The sequence below is a fragment of the Natator depressus genome, chromosome 5 (genome assembly GCF_965152275.1).
Source record: "Natator depressus isolate rNatDep1 chromosome 5, rNatDep2.hap1, whole genome shotgun sequence".
In the NCBI taxonomy this organism is placed as follows: domain Eukaryota; kingdom Metazoa; phylum Chordata; order Testudines; family Cheloniidae; genus Natator; species Natator depressus.
This window is the reverse complement of record NC_134238.1, coordinates 72,892,082-72,916,350: the sequence shown is the minus strand read 5'-3', so window position 1 is coordinate 72,916,350 and position 24,269 is coordinate 72,892,082. Positions and strand designations below refer to the sequence as shown.

Below are 24,269 nucleotides of genomic sequence, written 5' to 3'. Positions count from 1 at the left end.
TAGGGAGAAGGATAGAATTAAAAGGGACCAGCTCAGAGAAGCTGATCCAAGGCTGCAGTCAGCCTCAGTTACAATGAAGGCCAATGGAGCAGGGTGGTGGGGCTCTTGCTTAAGGGGAAGGGAATCTTCTCTGAGTATCACACAGACCCAGAAGGAGGGCTATGGGAGCCCTGAGTCCAGAGAGGACCAAGGGCTGAATTTGAAGGGCAAAAGATTAATTGTTATGGTGTAAGAGACTTAATAAATGAGAGAACTCACAGGAGGAATTCTGCTCTGGAAGTGATTTTACAAAATCCAAATGGGGGAGTAGAGGGCAGTGCATCAGAAGGGCCACAACATATCACAAGAAGGTGTCCTGAGGGACAGTTGCTTGTCACACCAAAAAAACCTTTTTTTTTGAAAATTTAACCCTGAGCATCACATCCTGGAAAAGGTTATACTTTATTCCTGAATGATATACTGAGGATATTGCACAGCGTTCAACTTGTGAAATTAAGAGAATGGGTTGAATGAAGAGCTTATAGGAGGGACTGAGTGTATTATAAGAGGGACTTGAAATACTTGGAAATAGATCTTCCATTTGGCCAAAGCTGATCATCCCAACTGCAAGAAACTTATCCAGATATACTTTAATTCCAGAGATGTTTGTGATGGGTTCCCCCAGGGTGCCACCTGGAACTGGGGTACTGCTGAGCCGTCTGACCTACCAGCCTGGGATCCCTTTCTCACTCTGCTGCTGTTCAAGCTGCAGATCCACTCTCAGTCCTGGTCTACACTACGAGTTTAGGTCGAATTTAGCAGCGTTAGGTCAATTTAATCCTGCACCCGTCCACATGACCAAGCCTGTTCTGTTGAATAAAGGGCTCTTAAAATTGATTTCTGTACTCCGCCCTGGCGAGGGGTTTAGCGCTAAAATTGACCTTGCTGGCTCAAATTAGGGGTAGTGTGTGACCGCTCTGGACAGCACTCTCAACTCAGATGCACTGGCCACGCAGACAGGAAAAGCCCCTGGAACTTTTGAATTTCATTTCCTGTTTGCCCAGCGTGGCGAGCTGATCAGTACAGGTGACCATGCAGAGCTCATCAGCACAGGTAATCATGGAGTCCCAGAATTGCAAAAGAGCTCCAGCATGGACCAAACGGGAGGTACTGGATCTGATCGCTGTATGGGGAGAAGAATCCGTGCAGGCAGAACTCCGTTCCAAAAGACGAAATGCCAGTATATTTGCCAAAATCTGCAAGGGCATGATGGACGGAGGCTACAACAGGGACACACAGCAGTGCCGCATGAAAGTTAAGGAGCTGAGGCAAGCCTACCAAAAAACAAAGAATGCAAACGGTCGCTCCAGGTCAGAGCCCCATACCTGCTGCTTCTATGATGAGCTGCATGCAATTCTCGGGGGGGCCTCTGCCACTTCCCCACCACTATCCATGGACACTTGCAAGGGGGGAATCTCACACAACAGGGACGAGGATTTTTTGGAGGAGGAAAATGAGGAGGAGGTTGAGGATAGTGCACAGCAGGCAAGCGGAGAATCCCTTCTCCCCAGCAGCCAGGAACTGTTCATCAGACTGGAGCCAATACCCTCCCAACCGTCCCAAGGCAGGCTCCCAGACCATGAAGCCAGAGAAGCCACCTTTGGTGAGTGTACCTTTTTGTAAATATAATACAGGGTTTAAAAGCAAGCGTGTTTAATGATTGATTTGCCCTAAAGACTTGGGATGCATTTGCGGCCAGTACAGCTACTGGAAAAGTCTGTTAACGTGTCTGGGGATGGAGTGGAAATCCTCCAGGGACATCTCCATGAAGCTCTCCTGAAGGTACTCTAAAAGCTTTTGCAGAAGGTTTCTGGGGAGGGCAGCCTTATTCCGTCCTCCATGGTAGGACACTTTACCACGCCAAGCCAGTAGCAAGTAGTCTGGAATCACTGCAGAACAAAGCATTGCAGCAAATGGGCCCGGGCATTCAAGCAACATCCGTCCTTTATCTCTCTGTGTTAGTCTCAGGAGAGTGATATCATTCATGGTCACCTGGTTGAAATATGGGAAATTTGTTTAAGGGGACATTCAGAGGTGCCCGTTCCTGCTGGGCTGTTTGCCTTTGGCTGAAAAGAAATCATCCCCGCTGTTAGACACGCGGTGGGGAGAGGCCCGTTCATGCTGAGCTGTTCGCATTTGGCTGACAGGGATCTTCCATGATACTAGCCACACAGTGCGGGGGGGAGGGACGGGGAGGCAATCATCCCAGAGAATTGAGGGGGAGGCGGTTTGGATTGTGCTGCACATTCACCCTAAAACTGCAATTCCTCCTTTTAAATGGTCAACCCAACGGGCTTTGCTTGGTATGGGAAAGGAGGGCTCTGCTGTTATGAAGGTTGAAGAAGCCGAAACCTTTGCCTTACCATGGCTGCCTGCAAGCTGAATTCTGTTGCCCAGCTGAGCATGTGTGATGTCTCACACCAAACCGGCAGGCACTCAATATAAGAAGCAAAATGCGACCTTGTAGCAAAAGCACATATGCTATGTAATGTGAATCACTTGATTCAGTGTGAAATAGTCTTCCCTTTGTTCTCTATAAAATGTATCTTTTTAAATACTACTCTCCCTTTTTTTCCTCCCACAGCTGCAAATGTTTCTACACTCCCCCTATCATCTCCGTCTCAGAGGCTAGCACAGATTGGAAGGCAAAAAAACGCACTCGCGATGACATGTTCTCAGAGCTCATGCAGTCCTCCCTCACTGAAAGAGCTCATCAGAATGAGTGGAGGCAAACAATGGCAGAATCCAGGAAAGCGTTAAATGAACACGATGAGAGGAGGGAGGAGCACACTTAGAGGAGGCAGGATGCAATGCTGAGCTAATGGGGGGGAAACTGACATGCTCAGGTGTCTGGTGGAGCTGCAGGAAAGGCAGCAGGAGCACAGACCTCCACTGTACAACTCCCTGCCCTCCTCCCCAAGTTCCCTATCCTCCTCACCCAGACGCCCAAGAACATGGGGTGGGAGGCTACAGGCACCCAGCCACTCCACCCCAGAGGATTGCCTAAGCAATAGAATGCTGGCATTCAATAAGTTTTGAACTGTAGTGTGGCCTTGTCCTTCCCTCCTCCCCTCATTCACCACCTCACCTGGTGCTTCCCTCCTCACCCACCCCTCCCAATCTACCTTGCGAATTTTCCACCTATGTGTGTGATGAATTAATAAAGAATGCATGATTTTGAAACAATAATGACTTTATTGCCTCTGAAAGTGGTGATCGAAGAGGGGAGGTCGGTTGGCTTACAGGGATGTAGAGTCAACCAAGCAGGCAGGTTTTCATCAAGGAGATACAAACAGAACTGTCACACTGTAGCCTGGCCAGTCACGAAACTTCAAAGCTTCTCTTATGCGCAGGGCGCCCAGCTGTGCTCTTCTAATCGCCCTGGTATCTGGCTGCACATAATCGGCCACCAGGCAATTTGTCTCAACCTCCTACCCCGCCATAAACGTCTCCCCCTTACTCTCACAGATATTGTGGAGCACACAGCAAGCAGCAATAACAATGGGAATAGTGGTTTCGCTGAGGTCTAACCTAGTCAGTAAACTGCGCCAGTGAGCTTTTAAACGTCCAAATGCACATTCTACCATCATTCTGCACTTGCTAAGCCTATAGCTGAACCGCTCCTTACTACTGTCCAGGGTGCCTGTGTATGGCATTAAAGCGTAGGCTGGGTCCTGAAGGATAACTATAGGCATTTCAACATCTACAATGGTTATTTTCTGGTCTAGGAAGTAAGTTCCTTCCTGCAGCTGTTCAAACAGACCAGAGTTCCTGAAGATGCGAGCCTCATGCACCTTTCCCAGCCATCCCACGTTGATGTCTGTGAAATGTCCCTTGTGATCCACCAGTGCTTGCAGCACCATTGAAAAGTACCCCTGGCATTTTACATACTGGCTGCCAAGGTGGTCCGGTCCCAAGATAGGGATATGCATTCCGTTTATCGCCCCACCACAGTTAGGGAACCCCATTGCAGCAAAGTCATCCACTATGACCTTCACATTTCCCAGAGTCACTACCCTTGATAGCAGCAGCTCAGTGAGTACGTTGGTGACTTGCACCAGAGCAGCCCCCACAGTAGATTTACCCACTCCAAATTGATTCCTGACTGACCAGTAGCTGTCTGGCGTTGCAAGCTTCCAGAGGGCTCTTGCCACTCACTTCTCAACTGTGAGGGCTGCTCTCATCTTGGTATTCTTGCACTTCAGGGCAGGGGAAAGCAAGTCATAAAGTCCCATGAAAGTACCCTTATGCATATGAAAGTTTTGCAGCCACTGTGACTCATCCCATACCTGCAACACTATGCAGTCCCACCAATCTGTGCTTGTTTCCCGGGCCCAGAATCAGCGTTCCACGGCATGAACCTGCCCCATTACCACCATGATGTCCAAATTGCCAGGGCCCATGCTTTGAGACAAGTCTGTGTCCATGTCCTCATCACTATCATAATCGCGCTGATGTCGCCTCCTCGCCTGCTTTTGCAGGTTCTGTGCATACTGCAGGATAATGTGCGAGGTGTTTACAATGCTCACAACAGCAGTGGTGAGCTGAGCAGGCTCCAGGCTTGCCATGGTATGGCGTCTGCAGGAGAGCAGAGTTGCAGCAGAAGCAGTGGATGACGAAGGATGCCATGAGAATAGATATTTATACAGAACAACGAGAGGACCTGCAAGGTGGATTCATGGCACCAGGAGAGCAGAGTTGCAGTGGAAGCGGTGGATGATGACGGTTAGTAGTCTTACTGCACCGTCTGCTGACAGCAGTATGGCATCTGCACAGAAAAAAGGCACAAAATGATTGTCTGCCCTTGCTTTCATGGAGGGAGGGGTGACTGATGACATGTACCCAAAACCACCCGCGACAATGTTTTTGCCCCATCAGGTATTGGGAGCTCAACCCAGAATTCCAATGGGCAGCGGAGACTGCGGGACCTGTGGGATAGCTACCCGCAGTGCAACACTCCGAACTTCAATGCTAGCCACAGTACTGTGGATGCACTCCACCAACTTAATGTGCTTAGTGGGGACATACACAATCGACTGTATAAAATCCCTTCCTAAAAATTGACTTCTATAAATTCAACTTAATTTCATAGTGTAGACATACTCTTACACTTTCACCAGCATACACACAGGTAGGGACACACCCAGGTGGAGTTACAAGCAGGCTCTCTGACCAGCCTCTGCACGAACCAACAATAGAGAGGCTACCGCCAAAATAACCACCAGATTTCCAGCCTAGGACTAACAGCAGAAAGGTTAAAGCCAAGGTAACTCTCAGCTCCTCAAGCATGCACCCTCTCTGGAGCATAAACCCAAAATTATACTTGTGATGTTCCCCTGGTGTTATCTGGGCCAGTGATCTGCTAGGTCACTCCAATCCTTGACTCTGGGAGCCAGCCTTACCCTGCTCTGCTGTGAGAACCCCCACTCCTGGGCTGTTCACGCACAGCCTCTGGCATGTAAGCTGCTCCTTGGATTGGGCAACCAAATGACACTAGCCAATATCTCTGGTCCCAGACACAACCCTAGGAACCTCTATCTTGCAGTGTCCAGTTGTGCCCACTGGACACTGCAAGCTTATATGAGTTTGTCAATTTAACAAAGAAATTGATATGCACCAGGCTTTTTATCCCAAGGGGAGTCTCTGACATGCTTTAAACCAAACGCACTGCTTCAGGTAGAATAAACAAACAAATTTATTAACTACAAAGATAGATTTTAAGTCAAAGCATAACAAGTCAGATTTGGTCAAATGAAATAAAAGCAAAATGCATTCTAAGCTGATCTTAAGACTTTCAATGCCCTTACAAACTTAGATGCTTCTCACCACAAGCTAGCTGGTTGCCCCTTCAGCCAGGCTCTCCCCTTTGATCAGCGCTTCAGTTGCTTGGTGGTGATGTCTGTAGAAGTAGGTGGAAGAGAGAGGAAGAGCATGGCAAACATCTCTCCATTTTATCATGTCCTTTCTTCACTCTTGGCTTTGCCCTCTCTCCCCCCTTCAGAGTCAGGTGAGCATTACCTCATCACAGTCCCAAACTGACCAAAGGAAGGGGGGTGACTCACTCGAGAGTCCAATAGATCCTTTATTGTTGCCTAGGCCAGTATCCTTTGTTTCTGTGAGGCTGGGGTGGGTTTGTCCCATACATGCCCTGATGAGGTGTGAACTGCCCCTTATGTATATCGCCTCATAACTATATACATGAAATTACAACCTATAACATTACTATAACAACAATGTTCAGTGAATCATGAGCCTTCTGAAGACACCCGACATGACAAACTTTGCATTAGATACCACACAATCATATTATAAGGATGAACATGGGGGTGCTAGGTGTTCCCCCAAGATACAGAATGTCACAATGCTGTCGCGCACTGCACAACTGTACAGCGCAAGCTCCTAGAGTTCACCCCCCTCAATGTGGAGAGGAAGTGCAACCGCCCCTCTGAGCTAAGACTCCCACACACTTGACTCCAAACTCCCTGATTTAGATTAAAACATAAAATAAATTTATTAACTACAAAGGATAGATCTTAAGTGATTATAAGTGATAGACAGATCAAAGCAGATTACCTAGCAAATAGACAAAAATGCAAACTAAGCTTAATATACTAGATAGATTGGATATGAATTAGCAGATTTTCACCCTAATTGATGGTACGGGCAGACTTGTAGATTCTTAAGGCGCAAGCTGCATTAGCGTTACAGCTTGGGTTTCTCAGGTCCTCATACACAGGCTAGAAATTCCTTTAGCCTGGGCCCAGCACTTTCCCTAGTTCAGTCTTTATTTGTCAGGTGTTTCCAGGAGTCCTCTTGTGGGTGAAGTGAAGAACAACAGATGATGTCACTCCCTGCCTTATACAGCTTTACCATATGGCGGGAACCCTTTGGTTCCCAGACCAGTTTGTGAAAAAATACTGACATTCCAAGATGGAGTGCAGCATCACGTGACCTGGCCACGTATCCTTGTAGAGTTATAGCAGCCATTCCTTACAGGCTGGTCAAAATGCCCACAGGCAGATTAAGCTATTCCACAGTCCATTGTCTTTGCTGATGGGCCATCAGCTCCATCTGGCTTCACTGTTGTCCCTGAAAGGCTGGCTGTGGGTGTTTTCCAGAGTAAGACCATTTGAATTACAGATCCCTAGTCAATATCATAACTTCAGATACAAAAATGATACATGCATACAAATAGGAAAATCATATTCAACAAATCATAACTTTTCCAATGACACCTCACACAACCCATCTTGCATAAAATATATCATAATTATGCTATAATCATATCATAATATCACTGTGAAGAATATGTGGTGCAATATCACAATGTTCTCTCCTTATCAAGGATAATTTAGTAGTAACTGAAGATAAACTCTATTAGAATCAGGAAATTACGCAGGGAAATTTCACCTTTTATTTGGTGGTAACATTTTAGCAAGGAGCCCTGAGGACACCCCTCTCCCCACCTCTTCAGCACATCATTGCTTTAGGACCAGAGGATTAGTTAGGGTATGGAAGGGTTGAAAAAGAAATGTTGAAATAATCATCAGTGGAAGTCTTCATATCAAGACCCTTCTGATCAGCTGATCCAGATGATTTAAGGGATATTAGGATCCTGCAACAAGGTAGGGAATGAACTAGTCTTTTAGAGGTCTCTTTGTATCCTAAATGATTCTATGGGCCTTATTCACCACTCTCTTAGTCTACTTTTGTGCCGTTGTAACCCTCTTGACTTCAGTCAGTGGAGTTACAGTAGCATGAAATGAGTTACTCAGTGGTGAATTAGGCCTTATGATTCTATGCTGCTTTTTAGTTCAGTTGTGGCTGCTAAATCATGCTATGACTGACTTGTTGCTGATTTTACATAAACATTTATTTTTAATTGATTTCAACTATGTGTATCTTTAAAACAATTAATGAAATAAGAGTGAGCATCTAACAGCACAATGCAGTCTGTGAACCTCTGCTAATCAGGATGACGGTTTATTTGGTATGTTTCTATTTTTACTGGTGTATGTAAATTAACAGCTTTTTCAGATCCACTCTTTCTGTGAGGGGTACACAAAATTGTAATGCTGTAATAATTATCTTGGTGGGAGGCTGTAAGATATAGCTCATGCAAATTGATTTAGTCAAAAAACTTTATGTAGAGCCTGACTGTCAAAGGTGCTGACTACCCAAAACTCCAAGTGAAGTCAATGGGAACTGTGGTGTTTAGCACCTCTGAAAATCAGGCCAACAATGTACATAAAACGTATTTAATGCATATAAAATATGGATATATATTTTGACTTTGTCTTTCCCACCAATCTCCATATGTTCTCTCTCTTCTTAGACCCCAGTTCCACAATCTGATCCATACGGTCAGACCATTGTGCACAGACAGAGTTCCACGGAAGTCAAGGACCCTACCCACAGATGCAAAAGTCCATTCATTCAGCTCAGAGTGTAGACTGGGGCCTTAGATTGTAAACTGTTTGGGCCATGGATTGTGTCTTCTGGTGCAGGTGGACAGTACCATGTCCATTTTGAGCATTATCAACAAATAATAGGCCAGATCCTCAGCTAGTGCAAATTGGCATAGTTCATTGGCTTTAATGAAGCTACATTAGTTTACACCAACAAAGAATCTGGCTCACTCATAATAAATATACTGTCACTATAAAAGGCTTCATATAAACTTTAAGGTTCTCTGCAGCTTTCAAGTTTTAAGAGTGAAATGCAATGCAAAATAAATTTTTTATTAAATTTATTAATAAATTTTTTATAAATAAATTTTTCCTTTGTTATTTCTTTAACATGTATAGAGGCTGGGCAAAGTATGTTTTTTTTAAAACATTTCTGTTTGCATTTTCCATGAGAAATATTTGATCCGTATTTCTCTCTCTGCTGGAGGTATTCTGGGAATCTCTTGGAACTGTCCATAGTGATGTCACATAAAGCTGTAACCTGAGCTATGGCTCTCCCCCCCTCAGATGGTAACTAAAGGGGTGGGATGCTGACTCTCGGAATCATTGGAGCATTCACTAATGCTGTGGGAGACTGTTGGCCAGTTGTGGTAGCTACGTGTTTGCCAGACTGCCTAGGGAAGCAGAATTCCTATAGCTGGCATAGTGGTGCTGTTTTTTGGATGAGAGGTAAAACAGAGGTCTTGAACACTTGTGGTTACTTAAAATCCCGTGGCATTTTTGACAAAAGTAGAGGCTTTCATCCTAGTGCCATAGTTGAATTCCAGTTTGGGTAATTATGTTCTGCCCACTTCCAGTAAATTTCCCCTGAAATTTTAATAGGATATGGTGTTCTTCATTTCCTGTCCACAACTGAGGAACAGCATTGCTTTGGACCTGATCCAAAACCCAGTCAATGGGAGTCAGAGCCGACCTTCGACGGGCTGGTGCATTTTGCTCCAGAGATGTCTACATTTAAGTGCTTCCTTCAGAAAGAAGAAGTTTGTAAGGATCTTTGGGCTCTTCAATCATTGGATTTTAATTACCACAAGTAGTCAGGGTCACAGTTTTATGACTCATACAAAAACAAACACCATTGTGTCAGCTGCAGGGGTTCTATGTTCTAGGCAAACTGGCAAATGCTAGGTCAGATCCTCAGGGTCCTGCTCCCACCCATTTCACTGCTCCAGTAACACAACAGGGTCAGAAAATCATCCTGCACAATCAAGCATTTTTCAGTAATCCCCTTATGGCATGTGTTGGGCATATAACCAGGAAGAAAGGGATTGTAGCAGGAGCACCACTGCTCTCTGGCAAACCCCACCTGATGAGATCAGCCTTGAGGCCAGTAAAAATATGCTGGGCATGTGGACAGAGTAGAACCAGCTGCAAGATCAGGGAACAGCACAATCACCTTCACAGCTTCCCTTCCTCATCTGTGTCAGATCTGATTAGGGGCAGCTGAGAACTGAGCCCACGGTATGTAACACCTACAAACAGGTACTAAAAAGTTAATAAATTAAAATAGTTATTGAATGTTTGGTTGACCCATTTGCTGTAGCCATCCCTGATACCTCCAACCACCACGAAAGCTTTTAACTAATGCCCCACCTTGTAGGGAAGAGTACTTCCCACTGAGTCACTACCACCACTTCCTCCAGCCACTGTGTTTCTCCTAGAAGTTGTCCCTATGCAAACATTTACCTGGCCTGAGTCTGCATGGGTTGAAACCTGACAACACTCAAGCTTGAGAGGTATATCTGGCTGCATGTATAGAGAAGTATATTGTAAAATTAATTGCAAATCACTCAATAATGCATTGCTACTGGCTCTGTAAGTTTTTTTTAATTAATGAGTGTGATGTAGATAGCTTTGTAATTGTTATGATTTTCTGCCATTTTGTGTTCAGCTCATATGCGCCCAGTTGCAGAGAGGACCCATACAAAGAGACTTTAGCCCAGATCCTCAGCTGATACACGGTGGTGCAGCTCCACTTGATCCATCTTGTTTTGTTGTTCCTCTTTAAGATAAGTGGCATTCGGACTGAAGGTACATAGTAGCTCTTTTGTCTGGAAAACCTAACAGCTAGAAGCAGATTTGCACAGCCAACCTGAGCGAGAAGGGAGAGTAGAAAAGGCAAGACCTCTGTGCTCACCCTAAAGAAAGCCCATTATTTCCTGAAACGGTGTCATACTGTACAGGTATCAGTCCAAGAAAGAATGGAAAAATGTCCTGGTCAATAAAGCCCTAGGATATTAACCTACAATTTATTCCATATTATCCCAGATTAATTACATGATAACTCCTGCACTTTAAAATGAAATGATACCATTTTAATGATATATAATTGTATATTATAATATACCTGAATTATGAAGGAGCTCTTTGTAATTCTCCTAACAGTAATGGCACGTCCCAGTCCTCTGATGCATGGGTGCCCTAATTGAGGAAGAGGGTGAAGGGAGCCACTTTCCACCCCCACCAACCCTATTCAGGAACGTATCAGGTTTACCATCAAACACTAGGGGGAGAGAGTGGCTACTGCCTGGCTGGTGAAGCCAGGTGTTTGAGAGGGTGAAGGATCAGCTCCCCTGCATGCATGCTATAGTGTGCAGCAAACACCAGGCAGTTGTACACACTGATTATTTTAAAAGGTAAGCTGTACTTCACATCATGTTGACTGCCTCGTTTCCCCCTTGCCCTCCTAATTCCCATCCCCATGCTCAGTGACATATAATGAGTGCTCTGCACAGGAAAGATGGTTCTGAGGTCTAACAACTAGTCAACACTGATCCATTCCTCCCATCTCTGACTCCACATGGTAAAAGCTAAATTTTGCTCTTTTGTGAATGGGTGCGCTCCATAATTGGAAGCTGATTTTACTGCACTTAGGGCCTGAATCTGATCTCATTTTCCTCAGTTTTACCCAGTGTAACTCTTTTGACTCAGCTAAGTTTCTGCAGACTGAAGGGTAAGTGAGATAGAATAAGGCCCTCGGACTCAACACACCATATTCTCCCTTGGGCGTAATTCTATTGATTATTTATAGCAGCAGACAACTTGACCCAGTAATTCTCCCAATCTACAGTCCAGACAGTCTTTTCATTATATACAGTAATAATACATAAAACTGCCACCTGCCAAAATATACGAAATCTAAATTAACACACAAAGATAGCCTCGCTAGCCTGTTTGCATTTGGAAAACACATCCTACAGGAAGATTTAATCACCAAATGCACTGAAACTGCAACTAAACAAAATAGCAATCAAATAGATATGAACTAGAAAAAAAAATAGCAGTCCATTTCACCAACAGAAACTCAAACAATAAATACTGTGTGTAAACTGGAGAGCTTTCATTGTGTGATATAAAATGCATCTTATCATTTCTGCTTGTACACAGTGCTTGGTGAGACCACTTAGCTCTCTCTCCCCCCTTCTTCTCATATTTACCCAAAATGAGTCTTTGTTTGTTTGTTCTGCAAGTTACATTTACTAATTAATTTTATTTATGGAAAAAGAGAGAGGTCTGTCATTTCTACTAATTCTATAAACAAATATGAAATGCTGCAAAGCCAGAAAGAAATCAAACCCTTCCACTGAAAACAGCAGAGGAAAACGTGCTTTTAGTAATCTAGATTTTTAATTTTCAGCTGATGTAATTATCAGTGCATAAAGGGTGACAGTCTTATGTGAAGAACTTGGTACAGTTTTTCTCTTGCACTTTTAGTAGAAGAATATAAAGAATATTCTTCCTTGTGGGAACACTGTAGTTTTGCCTGTAAGTGTGACTTCTAGGTAAACTTATGAGTGAACTTCTGTGGTTCTGTTTGCAGAATGTCAGCAGAATTGTTTCTTCCCTTTCAATTCAGGCGGGTTTCAAACTAACCCAAAGTTTCAAGGCTAAATACTGTCACAGTGGCAACTTTCCATAAAACTATAACTCAGCCCAGATTCACTCAACCTTCCCAGAGGTTCACGAGATACTAGGCCCCGCGGAGTCCCTTTTGTCAGACAGAAGAATCAAAACTGCTCTTAGTGAGAGGCTGAAGATTTCTCCCAGCCCCCCAACATAGTGGCAGTGTTGGAAAGGGGTCAAAGCACAGATGCAGTGCATTGTGCTCAAGGAGTCTCCACCAGCTTGATAGTCCTTGAGGGAATGATACAAGATGGCACAATTCAGAGCAACTCTGACATGGCTAACAGGACTCGCAGCTGCTCCCAATATTGGAGAGGGCAGAAAGGCGTGTGGTAAGCCCTGTCTTACTGTCTCCGCATTTCCCAATGTGCTGTACAGATTCACCCCTAAAAGTCTGTAAACCTTAACAAACCTTTCAACAGGCCTGATCTGTGTTTCCAGTTTAGTAAAACTGAGCATTTATATAATGCTTTACATGTTCAAAGCACTCTACTAACAATGGGGCAGATTATGATGTGAGGTATGTAGTGTAAGTGCAAAGTAAAGTTTTCTGAAACCTATAGAATTAGTGCAGTTTTACATTGGTCTAAATCTGGCCCATCAAAAGCTCTCTTCTTATTGTCTAAATCTGTATAAGATGGTGGCAAGATATGTAAAGGAATCATGATTTTAGTTTCTCAATTCGGCTTACAAGTTTTTGTAATTTCCCTTTTGGCTCTTGCTCTCCTTTTAATTACATAAGTTTCAAAAATGCACTTTCAATGGCTAACCAAGATTTTGAGTAATTGAAATGAGTGGAGGATTTCTTGTTCTGACACACATGTTAGCTAAGTTTCCTTGGGTTTCCATACTAAATATCAAATTCCAACATCTTTCCGCCCCCAACCCTGGGGCCTTTCTGTGGGCTTGGTGGGTTGTTGGTTCTCCCCCCTCCCCTCCCCCAACCCTACAAAGCAGACATCCAGCAACTCTCTGACGGCAAGGGCTGACATACACAGTTTATCATTGTGCTTTACCCATTTTTCTGGTGTAGATGGGCAGAGACATAGTTCCAGATTCAGAATCTTATTCAGATTCTATGGATTTACATATGATGCTATTCCTCCACCCCAGCCTTTCTCCTTAGGAAAGGCTACAATAATATTTCTAATAGATATCTCTAGTAATTTAAGGCCCCAACCTTCCCTGGGTTTCAAATCATGGGGATTCCTTCATTTGGGAGAAGGTGCTTGCCTTCTCTCTCATCTAGCAGAAGTACTGGGGCAGTTTCTCCCCCCCACCCCGACTGCAGAACCCCAAGAGGCAACGGGTTTCTGAACTGGACCCTTTACCTCTGCATTGCCGCCTGGCCTTGGCTGCCAAAGAGAGCACGGTTCTCCCAGAAGACATGTTGTCAAGAGCTCTCCAACCTGACTTGGGAAGAATCCTCAAGGGGGAAAACATGACATGACGTGATCGTTCGTGCCAGCAGATCGAGGGACGTGATCGTTCCCCTCTATTCGACACTGGTGAGGCCTCATCTGGAGTACTGTGTCCAGTTTTGGGCCCCACACTACAAGAAGGATGTGGAGAAATTGGAGAGAGTCCAGCGAAGGGCAACAAAAATGATTAGGGGTCTGGAACACATGACTTATGAGGAGAGGCTGAGGGAACTGGGATTGTTTAGTCTATGGAAGAGAAGAATGAGGGGGGATTTGATAGCTGCTTTTAACTACCTGAAAGGTGGATCCAAAGAGGATGGATCTAGACTATTCTCAGTGATAGCAGATGACAGGACAAGGAGTAATGGTCTCAAGTTGCAGTGGGGGAGATTTAGGTTGGATATTAGGAAAAACTTTTTCACTAGGAGGGTGGTGAAACACCTGAATGCGTTACCTAGGGAGGTGGTGAAATCCCCTTCCTTAGAAGTTTTTAAGGTCAGGCTTGACAAAGCCCTGGCTGGGGTGATTTAGTTGGGATTGGTCCTGCTCTGGGCAGGGGGTTGGACTAGATGGCTTCCAAAGGTCCCTTCCAACTCTGTTATTCTATGATTCTATGACACATAGAAGGAAGATTCTCTCTGCAATAATTTATACTGCTTGTCCTTTGAGTACTTGAGAGTTCACCATAGACCCCTGCCTGGCCATGGAGTTTCATCCTCCTGTTTAATCACCATTAAGACTAGTCTGATATTGCCTAGCACTAGATCAAAAAATTTTTTTACTGATAAATGATTACACTCAAACAACTAGACTGTCGTTTAATGATCTTCCTTTTATCTGACATGTTCTACTTGCCTGTATTTTTTGCATAGATTGTGATTGTTTTTATTGTAAAGTTATTACAATTATTATTTCTACTGTGCATCTTCCTCACATGCTCTTTGAATATTTAATAACTTCCTGTCGCCTTTAACCTTCCATGACACACCCTCTAAAGTCCTTTAGGAGTCATATAAAAATAATCAGATTTTATTCCCATGAATGCTATGAAGTCTTCTACTCTTTCAGTACTAAAATATTGCATCTTTCATGTTGACACATAACACAACTTTGTTGTCAAAATACTTCACTTTATTTATGAAATGGCTTGATTTCACATGATGTTCCCCATTCGCCTTACACGCTACACGCTGGATAGGCTTGAAATGATTTTGATATTTGGTTCTGCTTCTATTAATTTGTGTTGCGTATAGATTTGCTGATCACTTTCTTATCATGTTTACTTCACTCTTACTGTTTTATACTTCAATTTAGTTAGTCTCCTGCTATCCATCTTCTTAATGCTTAAAAATAATTGGCAGTTCTGACTATGGATCTCAACCAGCCCTACCTCTTTACCACGATGCCAGCCTAGAATAATGCTTTCAAACATTCTCTGAATAACACTGATAATTAACTCTCAAAACTGCATTTTTCATATTCTGAACAAGCCATCATACTGTTTGGAGAATCCATATGAATGTGTCTCATAAAGCTTTAGTATTGCAGAATATCTGAATTTATAAATATGGGAACAAGGGTGGAAGAAAAAGTAATGCTCTTTTAAAAATGAGGTTCATCAGATTAAATCCAGGCTGGAAAATTCTGAACTGAATTCTCAGAAGTGTAGAATAGCAATGAGCACAAAATACTGAGGAAGTGCTGTTATCTCTGACTCGTATTGGTTTGAGTGGTGTCAGCGGCATTTAACACAGTTGATTATAGAATCCTCCTGGGAAGTCTAGAACATGTATGTGAGCAGAGAAATAATTTGCAGCTTCAATATTTTTTTTTTAGCTTCTGGATTATTGGTGAGAATATCATGATTTTCTCAACAGTATTAATAGTTCACAATATTTTTTACAATTTTTTAAAAATACTTTATTGTCTGGTCTCAACAGACAAAAAATTTTGCATGAATGTTCATGAAAAGCAAATTCAGAATGGGCTACAAACATGGCCAAGGCTGAGTTCATTGAAGAAAGTCAAGCAGATATTCACAAAAACGTGTCTGCAGTTATTTGCCTAGGTTTAATGGAGAAGAAATTTCTTTTACTGGCCTTCCCTTGTTTATTTCATATGCAGCTGGCCAGCACAAGTATGTGACCCTTGTATTTCTAAACACTCATTCTCTGAGCTGTCTCCCTGGTCAGAGGTGCATAATGATTCTGACGTAGCTTTTACTGCAGAAAACTCTGAGCCTATGAGATCTGAAAATAGCAGTGAGGATGTGTACTGTTCATTTAAAACTGTAACACAAAGCTAATGAGGAAGAAGCTGGGGAAGGTTCTAAGCAGATGCTGTGTGTACAGTAAAGCAGACAGAGCAATTACACTGCTTTTTGTTTCCTTATTCTAATAAAAATTCCTTCTTCAGTGTTAGAAGGGAGCAGCTTTTAGTGATTCTGTAATATTATCACATGATGTAATCTCTACTGGACTAGCTGATATCAGATTTGCTCAGATGCTGCAATGGAAACTGCAGGGTATTGGCATAAGTACAGAGTCATTATGGAAAGAATTGTGCTTTGCTGGCATAGAGTTATATTTATCCAAACTACCAATCCAATAGGAATATGGAAAAGGATTTGGGCTTGAATTGGTGATCAAAATTATTCTTATTTTTCCAGCTCCCTACATATAGCATGACTAAATGGAGGGCCCCAATATAAACAATTTGTTGAAATTGATCATATTCTTCCTTCTGCTGTTTAAAATGTGGGCAAGGTTGTGCTACAGACTGTTCTATCTGGCTAGTTTGTCACTCACAGAACACAGCTGGAATTTAGCCAATGCTATCATCACAGACTGATGTAGTGCATGTGTCTCTGATCTCTTAAAAAATAGACTATTATACTGCTTTACTTTATGGCTTTCCTGAGAAAATGCTGCATAGCTTCCAGCACTGTCAAAATGCTGCGGTCACTAATCTTGAAGGAGCTGCATTGGCTCTTTGTCAAACATCAAATTGATTTTAAAATTGCTTTGATGACTTATACAGTTGGGGAACAGTTTGGGGCCTATGTGTTTCTCTGTATGAGTCTTGTCACAGTATGAGGTCATTGGGAGCTGGTCTATTGCCCATGCCAAAAATGTAGGTTAGAGTCTTATCGCCCATATCCTTTTAGCTGCTGTGCACCTCAGATCTGGAGTACAAAGCTGGCTGAAGTATTTTTTTTAAGTCAATAAACTACATAAGAATGGCCATACTGCGTCAGATCAAAGGTCCATCCAGCCCAGTATCCTGTCTTCTGACAGTGGCCAATGCCAGGTGCCCCAGAGGGAATGAACAGAACAGGTAATCATCAAGCGATCCATCCCCTGTCGCCCATTCCCAGCTGGTGGCAAACAGACGCTAGGGACACCATTGCTGCCCATCCTGGCTAATAGCCATTGATGGACCTATCCTCCAAGATCTTATCTAGCTCTTTTTTGAACCCTGTTGTAGTCTTGGCCTCCACAACATCTCTGGCAAGGAGTTCCACAGGTTGACTGTGCGTTGTATGAAAAAATACTTCCTTTTGTTTGTTTTAAATCTGCTGCCTATTAATTTCATTTGATGACCCCTAGTTCTTGTGTTATGAGAAGGAGTAAATAACATTTCCTTATTTACTTTCTCCACACCCATCCTGATTTTATAGACCTCTATCATATCGACCCATAGTTGTCTCTTTTCCAAGCTGAAAAGTCCCAGTCTTATTAATCTCTCCTCATATGGCAGCCATTCCATATAGCTAATAATTTTTGTTGCCCTTTTCTGAACCTTTTCCAAGTCCAATATATCTTTTTTGAGACGGAGCGACCATATCTGCACACAGTATTCATTGTGCGGGCATATCAAGGATTTATATAGAGGCAATATATTTTCTGTCTTATTATCTATCCCTTTCTTAATGATTCCCAACATTCTGTTTGCTTTTTTGACTGCTGCTGCATTGTGAGTGGATGTTTTCAGAGAACTATGCACAATGACTCCAAGATCTTTCTTGAGTGGTAATAGCTAATTTAGACCCCATCATTTTATATGTATAATTGGGATTATTTTTTCCAAAGTGCATTACCTTGCATTTATCAACATTGAATTTCATCTGCCATTTTGTTGCCCAGTCACCCAGTTTTGAGAGATCCTTTGGTAGCTCTTCGCAATCTGCCTAAGACTTACAAAACTACTCAAGATAGTTATCATCTGCAAATGTTGCCATCTCACTGTGTACCCCTTTTTCCAGATCATTTATGAATATGTTAAATAGGACTGGGCCCGGTACAGACCCTTGGGGGACACCACTCTTTACCTCTCTCCATTCTGAAAACTGACCATTTATTCCTACCCTTTGTTTCCTATCTTTAAACCAGTTACCAATCCGTGAGAGAACCTTCCCTCTTATCCTTATGACTGCTTACTTTGCTTAAGACCCTTTGGTGAGGGACCTTGTCAAAGGCTTTCTGAAAATCTAAATATGCTATATCCACTGGATCCCCCTTGTCCACATGCTTGTTGACCCCGTCAAAGAATTCTAGTAGATTGGTGAGGCATGATTTCCCTTTACAAAAACCATATTGACTCTTCCCCAACAAATTATGTTCATCTATGTGTCTGACAGTTCTGTTCTTTACTATAGTTTCAACCAGTTTGCCCAGTATTGAAGTCAGGCTTACTGGCCTGTAATTGCCGGGATCATCTCTGGAGCCCTTTTTAAAAATTGGTGTCACATTAGCTATCCTCCAGTCATCTGGTACAGAAACTGATTTAAAGGATAGGTTACAGACGACATTAGTAGTCCTGCAGTTTCACATTTGAGTTCCTTCAGAACTCTTGGGTGAAAACCATCTGGTCCTGGTGACTTATTACTGTTTAGTTTATCAATTTGTTCCAAAACCTCCTCTGACCCCTCAATCTGGGACAGTTACTCAGATTTGTCACCTAAAAAGAATGGCTCTGGTTTGGGAATCTTCCTCACATCCTCAGCCGTGAAGTCCAATGCAAAGAATTCATTTAGTTTCTCCACAATGGCCTTATCATCCTTGAGTGCTCCTTTAGCATCTCAATCGTCCAATGGTCCCACTGGTTGTTTAGCAGGCTTCCTATACAAACATAGCTCCTGTTTGCTAGTTGATTTAAAATTAAACTTCCATTTTATTTTATTTTTTCTTTTAAAAATTCCTTTTAACAGGATATCGCTGCATTTTAATTAAGCTTATATGTATGCCATATATAATGTTAGTTAGTATTGTGTATGTGAGAGAAAAAGAGACCAAGAGAAAACTAAGGCTTTGTCTACACACAAAAATCATGCTGCTTTAACTCGACTGGCTGTTGTACTACTATACAGTACTTATACCTGTATGGGTTATTCTCATAATGGAAGGAGAATAAACTATACCAGCATAAAGCACCTTTAGACTCATGTAACTGTGCCCATACTAGGGGATGTACTGATTCAGCTAGTTTGGTAGAAAATCGCACCCCTAACTAAACTATTTACATTCCTACAAAAACTTTGCATAGACAAGGCCTGAAATAAAACAGTACTCAAACTGCTAGTTAAATTTATCATAATACATGTTTTAATTCTCCTAGTTCTAGATTATGTGCTAGTCATCAGCAGTGGGAATGATTCTTTTCTCAAATTATGTACCTGAAAAAAAAAATAAGTCACTTTACTATTGGACTGGAAAGATTAAAGCTTTCTGTTCAAGCAGGAACTGAGTATTAAAAATTCAGAAACTGAAGACCAAGAAGAAATCTGACCCCTCATGTTGCTAAGCTTTCTACATTATTTGTAAGTTTGGTAGTGATGTTAATTAGGTGAAATTAGGAAGGAAGAAAGTAGGACAGAAACGTGATAGTCTGAAAACAAAACTTGCTAGAGTTCTTGAAAAAGCATGATTTGAACCTAGGGATACGTCTCTAATATATGCACAATTTTACAGAGAGGCAAAAAGCACCAGACCTTGAGACATATTTGATGGATTAAACTAAAAGCTAATGTGGAATATACATTATATAGCGGCATGTATGTGCAAACATGAGTTTAGAGAAAACTGCATGATGGAGGGACTGGATGGCTCCAGGAATGGGTAATGGGATACAGAGCCTTTTACCTGATAGTACTAACTTTCAGATAGTATCAGTGGCTGTCTGGTGGCTTACAGTATGGGAAACGACGTGGTAGCTTTGGTGCACTCTTCTTTACACTCTTGGCAGAAAGTAAGGACAGAAATGAGATTGAGGCTGAACCTCAGCATCAAAGGTGGTCCCTCTAGAGTCCATGCTGGATAATTAGAATTTCAGGCGACCAGAGCCTCAGCTGGGGTAAATCAGCCTAGCTCTGTTGGAGTCAATGGACTTAGGCCAATATACACAAGTGGAGGATCTAATCCACAGTGTCCAAAGCTGTCAGGCTGGTTGCTTTCACAAGCCACTACATTTAAAAGGAAGGAAAGAAACCAACTTCCAGATTTACTAGGCCTGATTCAGCCCTATGTTACCCAAGTTTTATGCTGGTGTAATTCCATTGACTTCAGTGGAGTTATTCTGACATAAAACTCAAGTAACCCAAGGGTGAACCAGGCCCAATATGTTTATATACCACAAAGAAGTATTAAGGGACAGATTCTGATATCCTTACTCAGACTGTTTCCTTTCTCCTCAAGCAGTCTGGTTGCAATCAGTGGTGTGTGTCCCAGAACAGGGTACAATTTAATGTGAGTAAAACTATCAGAATCTGTCCCTGTGTGATTAACTTAAGTGAAGGACATTCACTTGCCCATAGCTAGCTGACTTCTTAGCTCCAGCCTTTCACAGAAATGAAAGAGCTGGTTTAGTTGTTGGTATTTTTTAATTACAAAATCTCTGATTCTTTCACAACACACCTAGCAATCGTTCCCTGAAGAATGCTAATTAACAAAAGGAGCAGTTAAAGTAATGCACTGCCACATCCTCAGGCATCTGAAGCCTAGCTAGTATATACTGATCTCGCAACTGCTCAATTCCATCAGTTGAACAAGTAGAGTATCTCAGAGAAACAGTTATACTCTGGACACACAGCAAGGCCGAAAACAGTCAAGACAGAACAAAAATCTGATCATTTTAGCACGGTAAAGCTACAAGGTCCCAATTTAGGTCCTCTATTATTAAAAGTGACAAAACTTGAGCTGTGCATTAATGAGATATTTAACCTTATATATTGCAGTGATACTGTTCACACTACACACTGCTATAGTTAAAATAGAGCCAATATTTCCAGTTATAAAGCCATATTTTCAGAGAGTATAGGTCAGAGTCTCTCTGGCCTCTGGCTTATATTTAGCGAAACGGTGAAGAGAGACCATGGGGGAACTAACTATTACCCCTTGATTCTCTCCTTAGCCCCAGACACAGGCTTGAGTAGCTTGGGATTTACTGTAGCCTGTGGCAGCTGTCTATGGTCCCCATGGCTGGGACTGATGGACCACATCACTCTAGCCATTCCTCCTTCCTGCCCCCAGCATGCCCCTTCACACACCCCTAATTACCCTGGTAATGGGGAAGTAGGAAGGGAGACATAGGAGCTAGTTATGCTGGATCACTATGTACAGGAGTCATCCTCGTGCCAAGGGTATCCCCAGCTGGAGGGCTGCAGTCAGTCTGCACTCCTGGTTGCACCATGTGAGCAGTACAAATGGAGCGGAGCAATGGCAAAGAATCTGTTCTTGTGAGTTTAACAGAAGAGGCCTGATTCTCCCCTAATTTATCCCAGTGTAAATGAGGAGAAATTCCACTGAAGCCAATGGACTTGCTCTAGCATAAAACCAGAATAAGTGAAAGGAGAATCAGACCTAATATATTTGTAGGTATGCAGATGTATATGAGCGTTATTTTCCTCTCATTTAAAATGGGTTTTACATCTGTGTACCTTGATTGACATCAGTGGAGTAACTGCTGATTTATGTCAGCATTGTGAAAGGAGACTCAAGTCTATAGATATGAATAATCCGTGCACTCTTAAAAGTGCAGTTAGACCATACACTCTTGGTATATATAATCCCCTTGGTAGATCAGAGGCACTATCAAAGCATTCTGAGTACATGAGAATGCCAATGGCTTTTAGTGGTTTAATTTATTTATTTTTTTAGTTCATGTTCATTAAAACTGCTGTATCACAGAGTTTAAAAAAATTAATCCCCCAGATTTGTGAGGCATGTAAAAAAATGATAACAGATTGTCTGTATGACAGGGCCAGGTTCTCTCAATATGAAGTTGCTTTCAGTTTGAGAACTATCCTGAGAAACCAATCAAGGCTTTTCAGAACTTGTGAATGTATGCAAAATGTATAGTAATTAGAGCACTGTTCAATATACCCAGGAAAGACATATGATCCCTTCTTGGCACAAAGGATTTTAGTTAGGCTCTCCAAATAGAGCAGTGCTTCATTCTTACCACTGATATTCCAGGTGCTGCCTGACCAGACAAGAGGTCATCAGAGCAATTGCTCAGGGCCCTGAGCCACTCAAGGCCACCCCCTACCCCCACCCCCATTTGCTTTTTTTACGATGTATTGTGGGCCAAAAAATATTCCTGCTTAGGGCCCCAAATAGGCTAGCACCGCCTCTGGAGGTCACTATTTAAAGTCTGAGACTGAGAAAAAAAAGGGGGTGGGGGTGAAATATCAGATGAAAATCTACTTTGCATATATAGTATAATTCCAGTTATCCAAATTCCCTTGATCCAAAAATCCTAGTTATCCAGATCCAGTGTGTCCCACATGTAACCCTATGATAGTTAATAGCACTTCCATTTATCCGAACATCCAGTTATCCAAAACTTTAAGATGTCCTCCAGGCCGTTTGGGAGTGTGCTGTATAACCAGGCTCACACACAGCCTCTGCTCCAGAAATCCCTGTGGGTATGTTTGATATTCATGCTGAGGCCTGTACCCTTCCAGAATAGTGAGAACCCCTGTATACACAAGTACATAGGGTTATTCATATAGGAAAGGATAAATGGGAGAAGGGGATGCATGGCAGCATTATAACACCTGTGCAATACAATGAATTACTTAGTTAGAAAGGAACTGGACTGGCACTCAGGAACAGAACCCAGCTCTTCTGGCTCCTCGGCAGACTTCCTATGTGACCTTGGGTAAGTCACTTAGGTAACATTTTCAAAAGCACACACACGACTTAGGAGCCTACGTCCTATTTTCAAAGGTGACTTAGGCACTTGGCCTGACTTTCAGTAGGATATAGAATCTTAGGTGCGTAAATCTCTTTCAAAAATGGGGCCCTAGGCTCCTAAATCACATAGGTCTTTTAGAAAATGTTGCCTTTAATGTGTCTGTTCCTCAGTTTGCTGCCTCAAAGGCATCTTGTGAGGATACATTCATGAATGTCTGTGAGGCACTCAGATGCTGTGGTGGTGGGGGGCCATACGTGGACCTAGGTAGATAGGTATATGCAACCTGGAGGATTGTGGTCCAAAGCAACACACAGAGTAGTCTTCTTCCCTTTGTAATGTGATATATTTCTGACCACTCTTTTTAACTGCAGAAGAAGGTTTTCTGGATACAAATTTCTTTTCCTCCATTAAAACAATGTAATCAAGAAAAGTGCTGTAAACAAAGGTACAGTTAGGTGTACAAAGATCTTATTCCATGTAGAAAATGAAAGGTAGTAGAGAAGTGCTCCCCTTCAACAGAAAATTCCTGAAATTGTCTCCCTGAAATTGTATGCAAACCATTTATTCTTTCCAAGGCTTTTGTATTTAAATTTTTTCAGTTCTGGAAGATGTACTTTATTTACCAAGCAAAATAGAAACTACAGAAATAAAAACTAATAAATTAAAAATAACTTTCCAATAAAAATACTGTAAAAAAGGAACAGGGAAACATTGGAGTTCTATTTGTTATCATTTCCGGGCTAGGCATACTTCAAAGTATCACTTGGCAACAAATTGGCAACCGACCAGAACAGTCTAAAGCACATGACAGTGCAATTAATGCAACCTTAAATTCATTCTAACTGCTGCTTGGTAAAAACCACCTGCTAATGAAAGGACTAGATGGATATTTATTTATTTTGGTCCGTCCTCCCACACACACAAAAAATCAGGTATATGACAATTTTTCAATTTCTGATTCCTCTGGAATGCTCTACTTAACACTTTCAAGTATATACACTCAGAGTTCACCGAGGAGCTGCATTTCTGAATTCAGTTGTATTTTAAGCTTGTACAAACACTGCCCCCTCAAAGAACCTTCTGCTTTACAAAATCAACTATTGTTATAGGTTTCCAATCAACAAACAGTTCTAAATGTCCTTTAAAATTCAGTCTATTTTGGGTTCTGTATTGCTATAGGCTTTTTTGTTGTTTTGTTTGTTTGTTGTTGTTTTTTGTTTGTTTGTTTTTTGTCCCCCCCCCCCCC

General features: G+C 42.3%; 1 pseudogene; it reads left to right on the top strand.

Annotated features, from left to right (window-relative positions):
- The first annotated feature begins 1,071 nt into the window (after nucleotides 1-1,071).
- Nucleotides 1,072-2,834, top strand: LOC141987952 (uncharacterized; annotated as a pseudogene).
- Nucleotides 2,835-24,269: the final 21,435 nt, after the last annotated feature.